We start from the raw sequence: 19,240 nt of genomic DNA on the forward strand, positions 1-19,240 counted from the left end.
TTGTATAAAATCTGTCTCTTTTCATTTGTTCTCTCATTAACCTAACCTTACTTATCAGTTTTTCCAATATGGCTATTTGCCAGACCCTTGATATCACTGATTCATATCAGAATTATTAAAATCTTTCCAATGTTATGTAATAATAGATTGAGATGCACTAAGCAAATGAGAAATAAGATTCTTAGATGTCAGACCTTTCAGTGGGCCTGCATATACATTCAATAAGGCAAGACCCAGGTCTGGCTGAATTGGCTGACAAGAACTTTCAGAAATTTCTTGAAAAACCTTCATCCAAATATCATATACATATTTACAGTCCCACCATATGTGTTGGTAGGTACCTATCACTTGGTATCCCCTCCAACACATGGGGGAACTGCCTAGACTTATAAGCAGAGCTTGGACAAGTTACTTTTTTGAACTACAACTCCCATCAGCCCAATCCAGTGGCCATACTGGCTGGGGCTGATGGGAATTGTAGTTCAAAAAAGTAACTTTTCCAAGTTCTGCTTATAAGAGATATCAGCTGTGGAGTCAGGTACCAACCATGTAAATTTTTTAACATTTCCTGATTACAGGCAGAGATCGATTTATATGGCACCCTATCCCACAACCCTTACCAGTCCATTTGGAGCTGGGAATTTCTTTCCTACCAGATCCAGAGGGAGGTACTGTTTCCGTAGTCAGCCTCTACTCGGAGTAAAGAGAAATTCAATCCCTACCTTCTGCACTTGTTAAATTTTTTTAATTTTGTTTGTTTCAAGATTTTTCTCCCACCCTTCTAGTGTCTATACTCTATGCATTATAGGGGTGTGCTATAGGTCCCTCATAGTGTTAGATTTGCTCCACACAAACCAAATCAAGCTGGTGCTGCCGGAGACAAACAGAGGTACTATACATGATCTAACAGCATGTGTGTAATATGTGTATGTGTGTATGAGTGAGAGGGAGGGAAACCCGTAGTCTTTGCAATAGTCCATCATCCAGTTCAAATCTAGCAATTTAGCCAACACACAAATCCATTTCTGGTGTATATTTAGTATACAACAATGAGAGGGCAACGAAAAAGAGGCCTAATATTACATTTAGGTAACTGACATTCAGTGACCTGCCATGTGTGGTCCTTCTGGACAGCTGCCAGGAGAGACCTACAGCAGTTTAAAAACACATTGCATGTGATCTTCTATTTTTAGGTCATGGAAAACTTGCCATATGAAACATAAATTAGCACTACATCTGTCTAAGAAGTGATTCATGCTATTTTAGGTTAAGCTTATTACCAGGAGCTATTTGTAAATTTGGAACCAAACACAATTTCTCCATATAATTGCAAACAGTACTCATTCATAGCATTTGTTTTTTTTCCATATTTTGAAAATATATACAGAGAAACTCAAACATGAGTTTTAGAGCATCTGGTTTTGTCCCCTACAGGCTATGGTACATATTTATCAAAAATGTAAAAAGGAAGAAGGGGTCCTGCCCTGACTGACACATTGGGTTAATTAAATCAGTCTGTCTGCTTTAGAAAAATAGGGTCCAAGCTGCCCTGAGTTACAAATGAATTAAATTGGCTTCTCAGCTTGGTCTGCCATAAATGCTTGTTCATGTCTAAAATCTTACCATCCAATCAGAAGTTTCTACATTTCCCCTATTTCGAAGCATGTGCAGTTAATTTTAAGAAGTGTTTGCGTGGCATTTAGAGAAGCACAAGACAGCTATGTTAGGTGATAAAGTCAATTCAAAGCCTGTTTGATTACCATTGACACAGGATCCACTCTTCAAACCTCCAACTCCGACCCACATTAAATTCAATGGCTATACCCCTCAGAGACTTCAATAAGGAGTACACCAACAAAGTGCTTCCACTGAAAATACCACCAGCAGTTTAAGGGTCACTTACCTCTTCTTAAAAGTCCAGCTATTATTGGAGCTCTAGTTGCCCAGATACTCGTTTGCAAATACAGTAAAGTATAGCAGTTCACAGAATAATGAAGGACCCCAGCGTGTCCATGCTATACTATGGTTTCCCCTTCCAATACAAAACAATAATTATGGGGAGGGGGCAATTAGCAACACAGATAATATGGAAAAAGAAAGGGAGTTTAAAGATACAAAATGAATTTTGTTATACCAAGGACTTTCATCACCCATTACATTAACATCAAACCAAGCTTAGCCAATTCAATGTCATTGTTTTGGGGCCCTTTCTCCAGATGCTGTGTTAACACTTATTTGTTCAATTTTGTGAGGAGCAGAAGGGAAAGTTGAATCATGGGTGGAGGGGTCAGGCAATATAGACAATGGAATTAATACCCTTGTGCAGTTTACAAGCTCCCTCCAGTCCCTCAGTCTGCATATTTTTAAGCTAACATATCTGAGGAAAGTACATTGTTCATTTATTTTGACAAAAGCAATTTCAATTATTAATGAGAACGCTTCCATAGCACATGTGTAAGCGGGCTGTAGTATAATTTGTAAGACTATAAAAGGCATTAAATCAAGAGTTATACGCTGACTCAGCCACAGTACTGAGCACCTACCATTCTCATTGACTTTGGTGGCAATAAAAGCATTCAGCATCTGCAGGGCTGAGCACTTCATTTGAATGTAGAAATATATTTGTGCAGAGTTACAATAAATGTAATAAACTTTGTGACTGTTCATTCATTTACTGATATACACTCATTTATTAGCCTAGTTGGAAATTCCTTGCTTGGTAGACCTGTGGTTGCTTCCACGCTAGCCATTTGCTCAAGAATTATCTGTTCAATCATTTTTAAAAGATGTTCTGGACAACATGACTCATCCCACTGCATCCCAGTGTTTTCTGTGCTGTCTTCCCAGGATTTTTCACATTTGATTTTTTAATATTTTTTTACTAACACGCAACTACAGCACCAGCATGACTGAAGCTTTTAAGATTTTCCTTCTAATTAAACATTTTCTGTTTGGGTTTCTGAAGATTTTGGCCCACTTCAGGCATTCAGTTTAACCAAGAATAGGGCAAATACGAATACTTGGAGCAAACCTGACCTTCTCATTTATACTACAATCATAGAATCACAGAAGAGTAGAGCTGGAAGGTGCCTTTAAGGCCATTGAGTCCAACCCACTGCTCATGCAGGAATCCAAATTAAAGCATCCCCAACAGGTGTTTATCCAGCTGCCCCTTGAATCCCTCCAGTGTTGGAGACCCCACCACCTCCCTAGGCAATTGGTTCCATTGTCGTACCACTCTCAACAGTTAGGAAGCTTTTCCTAATGTTCAGTCGAAATCTGGTTTCCTGTAACTTGAGCCCACTATTATGTGTTCTGCACTCTGGGATGATTGAGAAGATATCCTGGTCTTTCTCTGTGTGACAATCTTTCAAGTACTTGAAGAGTGCTATCATATCTCCCTTCAGTCCTCTTTCCTCAAGGCTAAACATGCCCAGTTCTTTCAGTCTCTCTTCATAGGACATTGTTTCCAGTCCCCTCATCATCCTTACTGCTGTCCTCTGAACCTGTTCCAGTTTATCTGCAACCTTCTTAAAGTGTGGTATCCAGAACTGGACTCAGTACTCAAGACGAGGCTTAACCAGTGCCAAATAGAGAGGAACTAGTACTTCACACAATTTGAAAACTATACTTCTGTTAATGCAGCCTAAAATAGCATTTGCCTTTTTTGTAGCCACTTTACACAACTGGCTCACATTCAGCTTGTGATCAACAACAATTCTGTTTCTTCTTGCATGTAGTATTGCTGAGCCAAGTATTCCCCATCTTATAACTGTGTACTTGGTTTCTTTTTCCTAGGTGTAGAACTTTGCACTTAATGCCTGTTAAATTTCGTTCTGTAGTTTTCAGCCCAGTGCTCCAAATTATCAAGATCACGTTAAATTTTGTTTATGTCCTTCAGAGTATTAGCTATCGCTCTCATACTATGCATCTCCAGGTAATGCATGGTTTGTGTTTGTCTAAAGGGGGCTGCCTTACTCATACAGAGGTTTTCCAAATGGGTACAGGAATTTTAGCTGACCAGGTCTCCCACACAATGCTGGAAACCCTAACCATGAGTAAGACAGTTGTCTTCAGACAAACACTGATCATGTATTGATTGGGAAGTGCACCCACCATGTGCAGCATCATTGAGGAGGCAGGGCTCACACTGCATTTCTGCTTGCCCTTCATGCATTCAAACTGAACCACTGAAGAGGGTTCTTGTTTTATGGTTTCCTGATCCATGTGGGTGGGGAATGAATGCCAAATGGTTTATTAAGTGACCCTTGAACAGTCAAGATTTGTGCTGATAGTAGGATCAGCTCCAGAAGTCATTTGCTGGGGCCCAAAAAAGGACCCATTCCTCCAGCAACACTACTATCCTCACTTGGCAAAGAGCACCCAAGAAGGTCACACAAACTGTGAAATAATTCTCAACTGGCACACTCTGCTTCTCAGTTGGGCCAGCTGAGGGTATGTTCTTTCCCCAATTCTGGAGCCAGCAATAGTTGATCGTTCAAAGAGGGAGAGAATCCTTCTAGCAGTAATCCCAAGATCATAGAAAGTGTGTCCTTCGGTGAGTGGGGTGGGGATGCACCCATATTCCATGCCATTTATTTAATCCTGAGGGCCTTGTGGTACAATTCAGTTCCTGCTTTAAAACCATGGCAAAAGACCTATTAATTTGGATGCGGTTGGACTGACCCATGCCTCAAACGTCCCACTATTGCGAACAAAGGCATTCCTACAATAAGCTTCGTGGCTTAGGTGGTAGATCGGGAGCAGTGGTGTGCAGTGGTCCCCATCAACCACACCATGCCCTGCCTGTCATTGCCACCATCACCACCACACAGCCCATTGCTGCTGACACCTGCCCTCCAGCTTGCCAGTTGTGGATTGCCACTGTCACCATTTTTGCTGCTGCAGCAAATACTGTTTCACAATAAGCAGCTTGTACCACTGCAGGGAAGTGGCTGGCAGCACTCTTACAGGGCTCTCCAGAGTTGTCCCCATGCCTTACTCTGAGAAGAGCGTCCTTCCTTACAGCAAGGCATTATGGGCAAAGTGGCCCACTACCGTGTCTGCACTGCTGATGCTTTCCTGTGATAAATGTTCACCAGAGACTGTTAAATGTTAAACAGCTGTACTTTCTGGGGCCATCTTGCCCACAATCAGTAGTGTAGTGGCAAATTCAGAGGTGCAGGGGTCCCTTCATGACAGAGACAGCCACACCTCCCCCCCTCTTTTTGCTGTTGGGCTGAAAATGAGATCCTGTTGATGCCTTCTCCCATAATAATGGACGTTCCTAGGAGTCAATCAGCATGAAAGGGGAGAGTATTCGCTACTGAGTCAGCCACTGAGAAGACTTTTCTCATCTCCTTTCATTATGATTGGCTCCAATCAGCAAGAAAGGACAAAGAAGCATGTCAGAAGACTCTTCCCAGTGGTTAACACACTCCCCTTTCATGCTGATTGGCTCATAGGATGCTGTAGACATTGGGACACTGCACCCAAAAAAGTAAGGGGTTTAAGACCCCCACAGACTCTGGAGGACTACACCTCTGCTCACAATGTTTCATTCTGAGGAAGGATCCCTTCCACAGCACATAAGACTGAGGGGCACAATAGCCCTAGTAATCCTGGGCGTACTTGTGCTGCTGCCATTAAAGCAGTGGTAAATGATATTTAAAATAGTATGCTAGCAGGTCAGCTGCAAGGGTGGGGATGAGAATACTGTGGCAGGTCTACCTCAGGCAGCACAGTGTCTTGCGCTGGTTCTGACTGCTAAACAAGCACAGAAGCACATCAGGGCAACAGTCATGTGGCTTGATGGAGGGCTCAGAACTGCAGAGCTACCGTGTTGAAAGGAAATGTAGAAGACAGAACAAAATCTTGAGAACTGACTCTTGATCTGTTTCATTGTGTTACAGGGTACATAGCATCCATGGGAGACGGTGGAAATAATTCTGCAAGGCAGTATCATGTCTTTAGATACTAGTTTACTAAAGGTAATATAATGACCAGAAATTTAAGCCTTTGATCAAAGGACAAAAGAGAGATGAAGAGAAAGACATTAAACCAATAGATACCAAATTGCCTTAACTTGAGCCCACTAGTTACAGCACACAATGAAAGTAACCTGGGTCTCCATTCAGAATCAAAAGTACTATGTCAAAAATAAGACTGTGATGAGAATCCTGCAATGTTTGTCATATCTGGGTGTCAAGGTACCATCAGTGAAAATGGATACCTCTGGCTTTTATCGCTGCTCCTCATCTAAAGTTCTAGCCTCTTTGTTAAAGTGGGGAGAACCATCTGGATTTAGCTACCCATGTTTGATCATCCTAAACCCTCATTTTAAAAGTAAAATTAAGTTTAAAATTCCTTTCCTTCCCTCTGCATCCCGTTTTCTTGTCTTATAACTAAACTGTCCCTCCCTGATGCCTGAATGAGGACAATGAGACAGGATGACAGATTTGTACTGAACTGTGAAATCAAAGTAGTGAGAGCAGCTGAAACCCTAATCTCACTCACCTAGGAATAAGCCCCACTGAATTCAGTATGACTTACTTCTCAACAGACATGGTTAGGTTTGCAGCCATAGCTTGCTTTGTGATGGGCTATTAACGACTTCATTAACTTTAAGAGAGAGCACACAAGGAAGGTAATTTTTGTGCAAATATCTGTAAATGGCTGACATATGCATGCCTATCGTATATGTTAAAAAAACATTAAAATATGTATATTTCCACATCAGTGAACAACAGAAGTGGAACACAGACTTGTGCAAAATAAACCAAGTTCAGAAGAATGGAAAACAGTAGATAACAGTGCGAATGAATATTAGAAAGGATTGAGGTATTTTCATACATCCTTAGCTACAGAAACGCAACCTGTGAAGAAAGCAGTTCCATCATGCTATGCAGCATTAGGCAAAACCACTCTTTCTCAGTCTCCCCTCTGCTTTATTTATTTATTTATTTATCATCTATTTATTATTTGATTTATACCTCGCCCTTCCTCCCAGCAGGAGCCCAATATGGGGATAACAACACTAGCCTTCATTCCAGAGCTATTGAAAGAATAGTGGTGATAATGTACACGAAGTAATTTGAACCCTGAAAGCACTGTATAAATGCTGATTCTTATTCAAAGCTATTGGACGAATAATCAAAAGAATAATCTTAAGGAGAGAGAGAGAGAGAGAGAGAGAGAGAGAGAGAGTTCAATGAGCCAGTTTGGGCTGTTCCTCTTTGCATGTATCTTCAAACCTATCAATCTCCATCAGAGTAGTGATCTAGTGGCTGAAAAGCCTGGAGCTTATCAATAATGGGTGAAGTAGATATTTGCAGTCATTTCCAAGTATCATAGAGAATTTTTGCACAAGCAGCTTAGTTCAGTTTTGGCTTAAATTGCTCTATAATGTTAATGTAGCCTACTTTGGCTACAATGCACAATTGATTTCTCTTCCTCATTCTGTCCTGCATTAACAACATTCACATAACAAGTGACTGGAACTGAGCCAAAGCTATCTATACAGTTTCAGCTTTGTTACCATTAAAAGCATCTCTGCTTCCCACGTCCTTCTAACAAGTGCCTTGGATTTTTCCTTTTTTGTCTTTGTTAAAGGTTCCAAGGAGCTGTGTAACCTCACACAGGAGCATATCAGTTGGGTGACAGTTTACACAGGGAATATAAAGTGGGGCCGGGGAACCTGTTGTAGTCCAGCAGTATCTGGAGGGCCAAGTCCAATCTTCCTTGATCATTAGCCATGTTGCAATTCAACAGCATCTGGGGGAACCACAGGTTCCCTAGCCTTGATATGAGGCCAAGCGTTTGCCCAAATAGATTTGAGAAGAGGCCTCTATAAACTTGGTTCTTCTTAGCACTGCTATACAATTTTGTATTAAGCAGAATTAAGTAAAAGTGGAAAGGTTTCTCCTTGGCCTAAACATCCAATAAATTTTTGAGGGAAGCTAAAAGAATTTTAATTAGATTAGCAAAATTTCTCAGGGAAGTTATGCACATTCCCATCCATCATAAATTGAAAATAATCTGTATTTATAGTGGATAGGATGGGAGAGAAGGGGGAAATCAGTATAGATTTGTTTCTAATACAGTTCAAACCATATTATTATTATTTTAAATAGGGTAAAAATATTGTAGCTCAAAGCATTTGCTCAATCCCTCCCTCACACACACACATTTCAAAGGCACAGGAGCTTGCCAGACTCTCTTCCTCACCCTCTGCCCTTCCAATGAGGATCTTTGTTTGGTTAATCCAGACATTATTAAATAAATAGAAAATCCAGAGTAGGCTTTCTTTCCAGCAATTTAGACCTTCCCTAGGCTGTGCCTTCTGCCTTTAAAAGCCAGCAATTCAGTAGGTAAAACTTTCCTATTAAATGAAAAGTTCCAATTTCTGCTTCCTTTGCAGCTGTTAGAGACAGAAGGGCCTCTTCAAGATACACTGGATCTGGGATGGACTTAATTATCTTTTGGTGGTACCTTACAGCCCACAAATGCCAACAGAAGTTCATATCAAGCATGCACAGATCTGGGCACAGAGGAATTTGGATCAAGGGATAGCCAAACCGAAAGAGCTCAACCTCAGAGAATGGCTGCAGAGCAAGAAGAAAAATTCTCAGCAGTGTTTTTAGAATATCTGAGAATGTACAGAGTGTATTTCCTTCCGTGAACAACAATAGCAAATAGCTCCAACAAATCTGGAATGAGGGGCAAGGTTTAACCAGCCAGATGTGTGAAAGCAAAACATGCAACTTCAGTAACTTTTGGGTTTGTTTTAATTTTTTTAAAAGATGGATCTAGTAACTTAAATGTGATAGGATAATGAGGCACTCAGATACCACTATTGAAGATGGAAAAGGAACAGGCAGGTCCAGCACATCCCTAGCCTTATGAACAAGGTCCGGGACTGCACATATCCCCCAAGACTTATCCAGCCCTTTAGGCTATGAGCAGTGATTTGCATCCAGAACTTGACCAAACATAGTAAAACAGTTTCTATTTTTACATCATTTTTTCTACAAAAAAGAAAGAAAAAGACTCTCCCCTGCTCTATATGCAGATTTTGATTAAAAGTAATAAATACTCTGCTCAGCCCTATGGGACACAAATAAGACAAGAGACAATTAAAGGCACATTTTCTCATGTGAGAATGGCTACAGACAAAGTCTGCAAACACTAGCAGATTAACAGCCAAATTCCCCAGAGGATTCACTGGGCTTCAACAGACTTTACTAACCATTTTCTCTGGAATATTCCCATTCAGTTCAAGAACACTGGTCTAGAATAAGTTATTTGTCGGACTGCAGCTTTATTGAGTCTACTAAAATAGGGTTGGTTAAGTAAGCAGTTTTAACCCAGTTCAGAAATAACTATGAAGCTGAACTCTGGAGTTCTTTCATTATTACACTGCACATTTAGCTATGTTCCATATAGGAGCAGGTACCAGAATATATATACGTGGTATTTTAAGAAACAAGGAGGCGTTCATCTCTTTATAGCATCCAACTTCATTGATTAAATGCTATATAATTCAGGGCAATTCTGCAGCCTGTCTACTAGCTTAATAAACGGCTGCTGCTTAGCAACAGCAATGATTACCATCTGCTTTTGCTAACTGCTCTAATACTGACCAAGCTGATTAATCTGAATCAACAAAGGACAAGTGATGAAGTTCTCAGAGAGAATTTCAGGGTACTTAACCTTCTCATTCTTGAATATATATTTAATCAGACCAGCTCAGCACTGTAGTATGTCCGTATCTACTTTGTAATGTCTATTCCCAATTATGCCAGATCTTCAGTACATCATTCTGTAAATGGGGATACCCCATCCTCAAGAAACAAAGCAAAAGCACATCATGGACATTACTTCTTCACATCTTGGCTGGTCCATTGGTTCTAGAGGTGTACAGCCAATTCATCATGCTAAATAACAGTCTGGTGTTCATATCATATTTGAGGAAGAGTCATAGCTTACTGGTAATAAATATGCTTTGCAAGCAGAAAGACTCCAGATTCAATTGCTGGCATCTCCAGTTTAAAAAGAAGTAGCAGGAGACAGGAAGGACCTCTGCCCAAGACTCTGGAGAGCTACTGGCCATGATGCTCTACCACCACAGTCAGAGGCAGTTGCTAGAAACTGCAGGAGGGGAGAGTGTGCTTAAGTCCTGCTTGCAGGCTTCCCATAGGCATCTGGTTGGCTACTGTTTTTTAGGTGGCTGTGAGGGCCTGGTGTCAGGCCAAGGAGACAGTAAACTAGGGTTGCTGCTGGTGTACCACCCCCCTGCCCAGCAGCTTCTCTGACCAAGTTGATGGAGGCCATCTCAGCTGTGGTGATAGAAGAGCCCAGAACGATAATCCTAGGTGCTATCCATGCTAAGGCTGCTTCTAATGTTTTGGTTCGGGATTTCATGGCCTCCATGGTGAAAATTGTGCTGTCTCAAGTTGTCACTGGTCCAACACATACGGCAGGGCACATTCTCAATTTGGTTTTTGCTCCAGATGGAGCAAGGGGTAGTCTGGAGAATGGGGGGTGGATGTCACCCACTATCATGCTCAGAACACTTCCTGGTGAAGTTTGGACTTACAGTTCTGATCCTCCCCTGCAGGGGTGGTAGACAGATTAAGATGGTCAATCCCCAGAGATTAATGGAATGCACTGGATTCCTGAATGCCCTGAGGGAGTTTCCAGTAGATAGAGCAGGTGACCCTGTTGAAGCTCTTGTCACACCATAAAACAACAGGATGAATTGGAATCTTGATCCAGCTGCCCCTGAGTGCCCTCCCTGTCATTGTAGAGTCCAGTATGCACCTTGGTACACCAGGGAACTAAGAGCAATGAAAGAGGCAAGATAATAGTTAGAGTGCAAGTGGTGCAAGCCATGCCGTGAGGCTGACTTGGCATGAGTAAAACAACATGGTGCCTACTGTGTGGCGGTGAGAGTGCCAAAGATGTCCCACTTCTCTGCCTCCATCGCATCCTCAAGCAGCCATCCAGTGGAGCTTTTTCATACTGTCAGGGGTCTATTAACATGAACTCCAGGAAATGGAGTTTTAGGCCCTTAGGAAGCCTACTGTGAATTGTTTGCAAGGCACTTGGAGGATAAAGTTGCTCACCTCCAAAGCAATCTTGATGCCCCATCCACATACGCTGCAGTCCCAAATGAGGTGTCCAGTGCAACATTTGCTGCAACTTCTTGGGATCAGTTTCAGTTGATACAGCCTAATGACATGGACAAGGTGCTTGCAACAATGAGTCCAGCAATGTGTCCTCTTGACCCTTGCCCTTTTTGGCTTATTAAAACTTGCTAAGGGGGTATGACCGAGTGGATCCAGGGTGTGGTCAACGTGTCTTTGCAGGAGGGGGTGGTCCTAGCCACCCTAAAAGAGGCAGTGATCTGATTGCTCCTGAAAAAGCAACCAATGGACCTATGGTTTGTGACAACTACTGTCCAGTTGCAAATACACCCTTTTTAGGGAAGGTGATCGAGAGGCTTGTGGGGCAGCAATTACAAGCCCTCTTGGATGACAGAGATTATCTTCATGCATTCTAATCTGGATTCAGGCCTTGATATGGGACTGAATCAGCCTTGGTCACCCTGATGGACCACCTTTATCGGGAGGATGGGGGCGAGCAACCTTGTTATTCTTACTTGATCTCTCAGTAAGATACCATAGACCATGGTATCTTTCTGGGCTACTTGGTGAGATAGGTAGCAGAGGCACTGTTTTACAGTGGTTCGAATCCTATCTCCAGGGTCCTTTTCAGAAAATAGCATTGGGTGATGTCTTTCAGCCCCCTGGCAATTGTGCTGTGGGGTGCTACAGTGTACCATCTTGTACCTAATGCTGTTTAACATCTATATGAAGTCTTTGAGAGCGGTCACCAGATTTGGGGTGTGATGTCAGCAGTACACTGATGATAGCTCTATTTTTCTGTAACATCTGAATCAGGAGAGGCCATGCAAGCCTTGGACCAGTGCCTAGATTCTGTGATGGGCTGGATGAGGGCCAATACACTGAGTCTGAATCCTAGCAAGATGGAGGTGCTGTGAGTAGGAGTCTAGAAAATTGGTCAGTTGCCTGCTTTGGATGGGATCGTACTCCCACTGAAAGAGCTAGCTTGCAGTCTGGGTGTGCTCCTGGATCCCTCTTTGTTGCTAGAGGCCCAGGTGACTTCAGTAGCTAGGAGTGTCTTTTACTAGCTTCTGCTGGTAAGACAGCTTGGCCGTTTCTGGACCAGGATAGCCTGACCACTGTTGTTCATGTACTGCTAACCTCCAGGTTGGATTACTCTAATGCACTCTATGTGGGGCTGCCCTTGAGGTTGGTCTGGAAGCTGCAGCTGGTGCAAAATGTGGTGGCTCGATTGCTCACTGAGACAGGATATCACCAACATGTTACCCTGCTACTGAAAGAATTGCACTGGTTGCCCATTAGCTACCAGACCAAGTTTAAGGTACTGGTTTTGGTGTACAAAGCCCTGTATAGCTTGGGACCAGGATACTTGAAATATCGTCTTATCCCTTATATACCCAGTTGTTCACTACACTCTGCAGATGAGGACCTCCTACAGATACCATCTTATCAGGAGGTCTGTTCCGCACAACAAAGGAAGTGGACCTTTAGTGTAATGGCACCTACACTTTGGAATTCCCTCCCCTTAAATATTAGACAGGCGCCATCTCTGTTATCTTTTCAGCACATACTGAAGACCTTCCTCTTTCAACAAGCCTTTTAAGTGGAAACCTTATCCCAGTCTGAGTCTGTGTTGGAGTTGCTTTTTAAGATTTTTTTTTTAAAAGATTTTTTATTTTTAAGATGTTTTTAGAGTTTTGTCCCTTATTTGCCATTCTGGGCTTATTCTGGGAAGAAGGGTGGGATAGAAATGTAATAAATAATAATGTTAGACTAGATGGGCTATTGGCTTCATCCAGCAGGCTCTTCTTATGTACTTATGAGCTGCCTGTGAGTGTAGACCAGGAGTAGCCAACACAGTGTATCTCTGGATGTTGTTGGGACTATTAACTACCATCAGGCCCTGATGTCATGATCAATGGTCAGAAATTATGGGAGTTATAGTCAGTTCCATCTCCAACAGTGGGCCAGTTGGAGTGCTGACCAAGGGCCCAGGAGCTCAGAGGGGCCCTCATTGGCTCCAGCCCAAACCCACAATCAGATCCAGTTTATGGATGTTGCTATAGTATCAAATGTAAGGCTGTCTTCAGAAACTTCAGAATGAAGATGAGCCAGTAGTTGAAATGCACTCCTTTATTTCAACAGAGAGGATCTCCGGTATTAACTGTGGTCAAGCAGCAGGGTCTTAGAAGGTCAAGGAATGCAAGCACAACAGTTTTTTAAAGTCTAGCAAGGCTTTACGTTTCAGAGCTATTGTACTTCTGCACGTCTATTTGTTCAGAAAGATGTTACCACTGAAGTACATCATGTTTGAAGTGTTGTGTACAATGTGTTTGTGTATAATCAGCGGTGTCTAAAAGACAGTCAAATGAAACAGAGACCATACCTAGGCTGTAATGCACATCCAGCTCAATCAGGGATACATCAATCATGGGATCTCTATTTTCATGTTCAGCAAGACAAGCCCCAAATGGAGAATAACATTTTTTCAAAAACCAGTCAAGGCATGAAATGTGCAGCAATGTCAGGCTGTATTTCCAGCTTTTCAGTAGGAAGTCCTGCAGTGAGTGTATCTAAGCTATCTCCCCGCCCTAATAACTACTTTCTAATGCATAAATAGGATCTCTAGGCAGCTTTATGATGTTTCTTCTGTGTATGTTGCTGGCTTTTCTGCAGAGTGTGAATTTATTTCAGATGTGCTTGATTTTCAAAAGCCAGTCCTACTTCCCCCCCCCTTTTTAAAAACAATGTAGGTGGTGTGCTCTGCATAGCCACTACATGCCCTCTGCACTTCCACATGAAAGAATGTAGGAATTGTTCTTATGAATCAACCTCTGCCTTTTGGATAGGAGAACCCACATGATCAATATTATTGAACTTTCATGAAGGGACCTCTCATGGGAATCCTTTGCAAAGTTTCTTCCCCTTGATTTCACTTGAAGGAAATGAGGAACAGGCCACAAATCACATCCCCTAAAATGAACCCTGTCCCCAGCAATGGCCTGCAACTGACTCCAATTTTTTTGCACATGGCATGTCATCCCCCTGCTGTCAGCAAAGATTCTGAAACAGAAGGCTGGACATTCAGGAAGTGGTTGGTGAATCCCTGGGAAGAAAGATGCATGAGGTCTTTATTCTAGTCATTCACATTTCTGGCTTCAGCTCACACTCCCCTGCAACAGATTACAAGAAGGGTTATGTGTCATAAGTGAGTGTGTGGGAAGCAGCAGCACAGTAGGAATTGTTGTAGGGCTATTTAAAGTGGAAGGAAGAGAGATAGATGTAGAGAATGTTATCTTCACAGATCTTACAGTGGCATGCCCTGGAAAAATGACTAAATAGATGTCAGGAAATGCAAAAACATAAAGGGAAAGAGGAGAATGCAATGATGGACACAGACACAAAAAACAACACCAATACTTAAAAAGAAAGCAAAGAGGTGAGATATTACCAGAAATAATGGGGCAAGATGGAATGGGATAGAGCTGGCAGTGCTATTACTGCACTAAAAAAAGATCACTCAGAGAAACACTGCTGCCATGACTTCATCTTCACTTGTGCACAATGACCGCTGGGTAAATATTGACTGAGAGAGTGGAGCAATAGCTCATTGTGGCTGTGAAGGGCCAGTATGATGAAGATTATCAGCATTCAGAGCAGCGAAGGACGATGAGGTATGAGCTTTTGATGAAGGATGTGGGTTACCTAATCTCCCTTTATGAACTCTACACAAGGTAAATGAGCGCACAGAAACAGGCAGAGGCAGATGGAATACATTATCCCATGAAGAGACACCATAGCCCTGCTCCTTAATCACATACATAAGGCCTTCCCCTCCACCTTGCTTCTCATTTACCTTTTCATTTTTTTCTTTCTCAACATTCAGCAACTCTACTTTCCCCCTCCCCCTGAAAACAGAGGTGCAATGTCCAGAATGGAAAGGAGGCGGTGGGTGTGGACATTTTTTTCTCAAAATGGCATCCTCTGCTGTGGCCTGGACTTCTTTCTTTCTTTAAGTGACACAGAAAGATAGCAGTTGGCAGCAGAAAAATGCCATCTTTGTAGAATCTGCCTCTCAGAGTGAACTGCTTCATACTAATACCAGACCTGATGGGAGTTGAGATGTTGGCTAGGTGATGGGAGTTGTAGTCCAGAAAATCTGGAAGGCATCAGGTTGGCAAAGGCTGCTCTAGGGCATGGCTTCCCAACCTTCCTACATATAAAAGGATGCCCTAAAAAACACAAGGGGGTATTTCTTGTGCTTTCAGAGACCTCTCATATCCATGCCGGTTATTAATCTCTAGTCCCCACATACCAAGACTTAGGAAGGCACTATAGTTGAATGGTGTAGAAGGTCCCGGTTCAGTCCCTGGCATCTCCAGTTGAAATAATCAGGTGATGTGAAAGACTTGTACCTGAGACCCCAGAGAGCTGCTGCCAATCAGGACAGACAACTCTGGGCTAGATGCACCAATAGCCTGGTCCAGTGGAAGGCAGCTAGCTTCATACATTCATTATTCTTCATCTAGTTAAAAAAAATCTCTACAGTTCCATTGGTATTCATGGGTATATACATTTCATAGAATCATAGAATAGTGGAGTTGGAAGGGGCCTAGAAGGCCATCGAGTCCAACCCCCTGCTCAACTCAGGAATCCAAGTTAAAGCATACTCGACAGGTGGCTGTCCAGTTGCCTCTTGAATAACTCTAGTACTGGAGCGCCTATCACCTCCCTAGGTAATTGGTCCCATTGTCATCCTGCTCTAACAGTTAGGAAGTATATTTGGATGCAGGACTAAAGCACTGATGTTTACCCCTGGCCATCTTATCCCTTTGAGACTGCCATGCACATACCCAACCCACACACGTAATACCAATCTGTCAAGAGAAACCAATCAGCAACAGAATGTGTATGATTAGAACTGCAGCTGCTGAGTTCCATTTTCACCGTTTTATGCCGAGGTAGTCAGAACAAAAGCCAAGGAGGTCAGACATCTGCAGGAAGTCATACCTTCAGTCCCAGAGCCAATGCCAGATGTGTACAAACATCCCACCAAGTGTTCCTTATCGCCCAGCTGTGCTGCTGTTGTCTCTGCCCTGCCCTTCTACTCTATGACCCTTTTAATGGGAGGGAGGGTCAGAGAGAGTGGAAGAAAAGTTTGCCCTACAGTCAGTCAGCATTAACAGATCTGGTGAATGTTCTGCTCACTGAGGCAACGGATGAGCCCTTGCAATATAGAACAGGATATCCAGCTCATTTGATCCCCTTCCTTTATACTGGCAGCAACTTCATGCCGCCCTGGGATCCTACTGGGAGAATGGGCAGGATAGAAATCTAATAAATAAACAAACAAACTTCATGTAAGGAACAATGGCAAAAGGCTCTGTGCCACGTTGAAAACTAACACAGCCTAGTTCACGAGATGCACCAAGTGGCTTGAAAATGTGGTAGGTTTATATATGGGGGAGTGGGAGATGATTTTACACAGCGGAGCAGCCAAAAGATTGTGGTGTATGTGCTTGATGGTGGTGGGGCTTCAGTATCTCATTTTTAAAGAGGAAAAAAGGCAAGAAGCATTGGGATCATCAAACCATGATGGGATAGAACAGCTATAGCTGAGTGGCTATAGCTTGCATGTAGAAGACCCCAGGTTCAATCCCTGGCATCTCCAGGTAGGGCTGGGAGAGACTCCCTGTCTAAAACCTTGGAGAGCCACTGCCAGTCAGTGCAGACAATACAGTGTAGATGGACCAGTAGGTCTGACTCCATATAAGGCATCTTCCTATGATCCTATGAAGCATTATCCCATCTTATGCATTATAAAGTTATAGGCGTGATACAATTAAAGCTGGGGAAAATCTGTTAAAAGTATGTTTCTAATGTCAAAAATATTGAAAATAAAACTTTATGTATTTTGGATGGTAAAAGTTTCAACAGTCTTCACTCAAGAGAAGTACATAATTGCAATGTGTCGGAACACATTCATTCAGAGAAAGCAAATCAGCACATCCAGCATTCCATTGACTACAATGGGAGGGAAATCTGCACCCAGAGATACTGTGGACTTTTCTGCCTGTAACAAAGATCATTACTTTTAATACCAGCATCTCCTGTTCCTTTCAGCACATCATCTTGGAGCCTCCAATGTCACTCTCTTGAATTTTATGCAACTTATGTAGCAAATGTTTCATTGCTCCTAGTGGTATTGTTAAGCCATTTGTCTAATTCTCTTATCATAGTTCTGGATATCCCCAATAGCTATTTTCATGTCACACTGTACACTGCAGCTCAAGAGAAACCAAAAATGCTGTGATTTTTACTGACGCATTTACCATCATCTCTGTGCCACAGCTAGAGATGGGGGCAAAATTTGATTCAGTTCACATATAAAGATGACCCTACCTAATTCACACTTTCCAAAACAATTTGTGAACCAAAACACAGCCATTCTTTGAAATTTGTTCTTCTCCCAATTTTGCAATGTAGTTCTCCAGCAAAATAATGTATATAGAAATGCATATACTGGAGTAAAGTGTGCAGAAAAATGCATATAGTAGTGAAAATAACATACAAAAATGCTTTACATTAGGGAAATTGTGTTGCAAAATTGTGTATATTAGGCAAAAGTGCATACAAAAATGCTAATTTGGAGAAATTCACACTAAACTACTGATGAATTTTCATGAAGACAAAAGAATTTACAAACTGATGTGGAAATGTGGAGAACTGACCTTAAGAATGGAAAATATGAAACTTGAGAGAAACCAAAATTAACAGATTAACCCATCCCTAGCCACAGCTCCCCTGTGCCTAGTACTGAAAATCCATCTAGATAATAAACCCCAACAGCATGTACAGCAGGTGACCTGACTGGCAGCTGAATCTGATTTCAACATTGGTGATGGGAAAACATCCTTCACCTCGCCTGATGGCAGCAGGGCAACTTAGGGAATGCAAGACAGGCTGGCCTGGTTTGCATGCATTTTAAGCCAAACCATGTCAGTGTGAATGCATGAGCATACAGGCTCCTGGAGAGGAGACTGTGGCCACTTTAGGCCTTCCTGCCCTTTCTGCTGCTGCACTGTGCTAAGCTACGCCATGGTTTCGCTTAACGTATTGTTTGAACGTGAGGTCATTATTTAGCACCTCAGACTAACCACAAACTGTAACTAAGGGTATATTCCTATCTATGGGAAGCTAGTGTAATTTATGCTGCCTTAAGTTAAAATGGCATAAAATATGTGAGATCCAAACCCAGTTCAGGAATGAGGCTACCGCTGGCTAGAGGGAAAACAAGCCTTTAAATAAAGTTTGGCTTATACCAGCCTTTTTGCCAACATAGCTTCCACTAGGTTCCCAGGTCACATGACCAAGTTGAACTGAGTTATGATACAATAAAGCTCCCGCTTGGTCCCCCCTGGAATACTCTTTTGGGGGACCTTATGCTGCCTTAAATTATGCTAGTCTCAGCTGAGTCCCAGCTGAGCTGGAGCGGGGGAGTTACTTCGGCATATCTCCAGCTGAGCTGCGATGAGGGAGTTACACTTGCAGCTGGAGATCTGCCAGATCCTAACTCACATCCTGACAGATCTAGGATTAGGATTGCACCCTTAGTTTTGTCCTATGCTTTACCGCTCATGATTAGTCTGGAGACAGTTAAACCATGAGCCTGGGTTTGGATAATACTCTAAGCCAAACTATGGCTTAGCTTAATGTAGTAGTTCAGGAGCAGAATGACTGGGAAGGAGCAAAACAGTCACAACACCCCCTTCCAGAGCCTGCATACTCATGCATATGTTCTAAGCCAGGGGTGGCAAACCTTTGGCATTCCAGATGTTGCTGGACCACAACTCCCATCAACCCTGCCCATGGGCCATGCTTCCTGGGATGATGGGAATTGTAGTTCAGCAACATCTGGGGTGCCAAAGGTTTGGCACCCCTGTGCTAAGCCATAGTTTAACTTAGCATGATGTGTGAACCAGGCTGTTGTTTGGCACACAGAATTCTGCCTTCCAGCAAAGGGGAACAGTCAGGGGGTTCAGAAAGAGCAGCTGAAGAGGCTGGGCCAGCTGCCCCCTCACATATACATAGAC

General features: G+C 42.6%; 1 protein-coding gene across 5 annotated transcripts in view; it reads right to left on the minus strand.

The window, feature by feature from the left end:
• The window catches only part of EPHB1 (EPH receptor B1), a 457,257-nt gene that overhangs the window by 158,529 nt on the left and 279,488 nt on the right, over positions 1-19,240 (minus strand). The window lies entirely within an intron of this gene.

This window comes from Rhineura floridana, chromosome 7 (genome assembly GCF_030035675.1).
Source record: "Rhineura floridana isolate rRhiFlo1 chromosome 7, rRhiFlo1.hap2, whole genome shotgun sequence".
NCBI classification, from domain to species: Eukaryota; Metazoa; Chordata; class Lepidosauria; order Squamata; family Rhineuridae; genus Rhineura; species Rhineura floridana.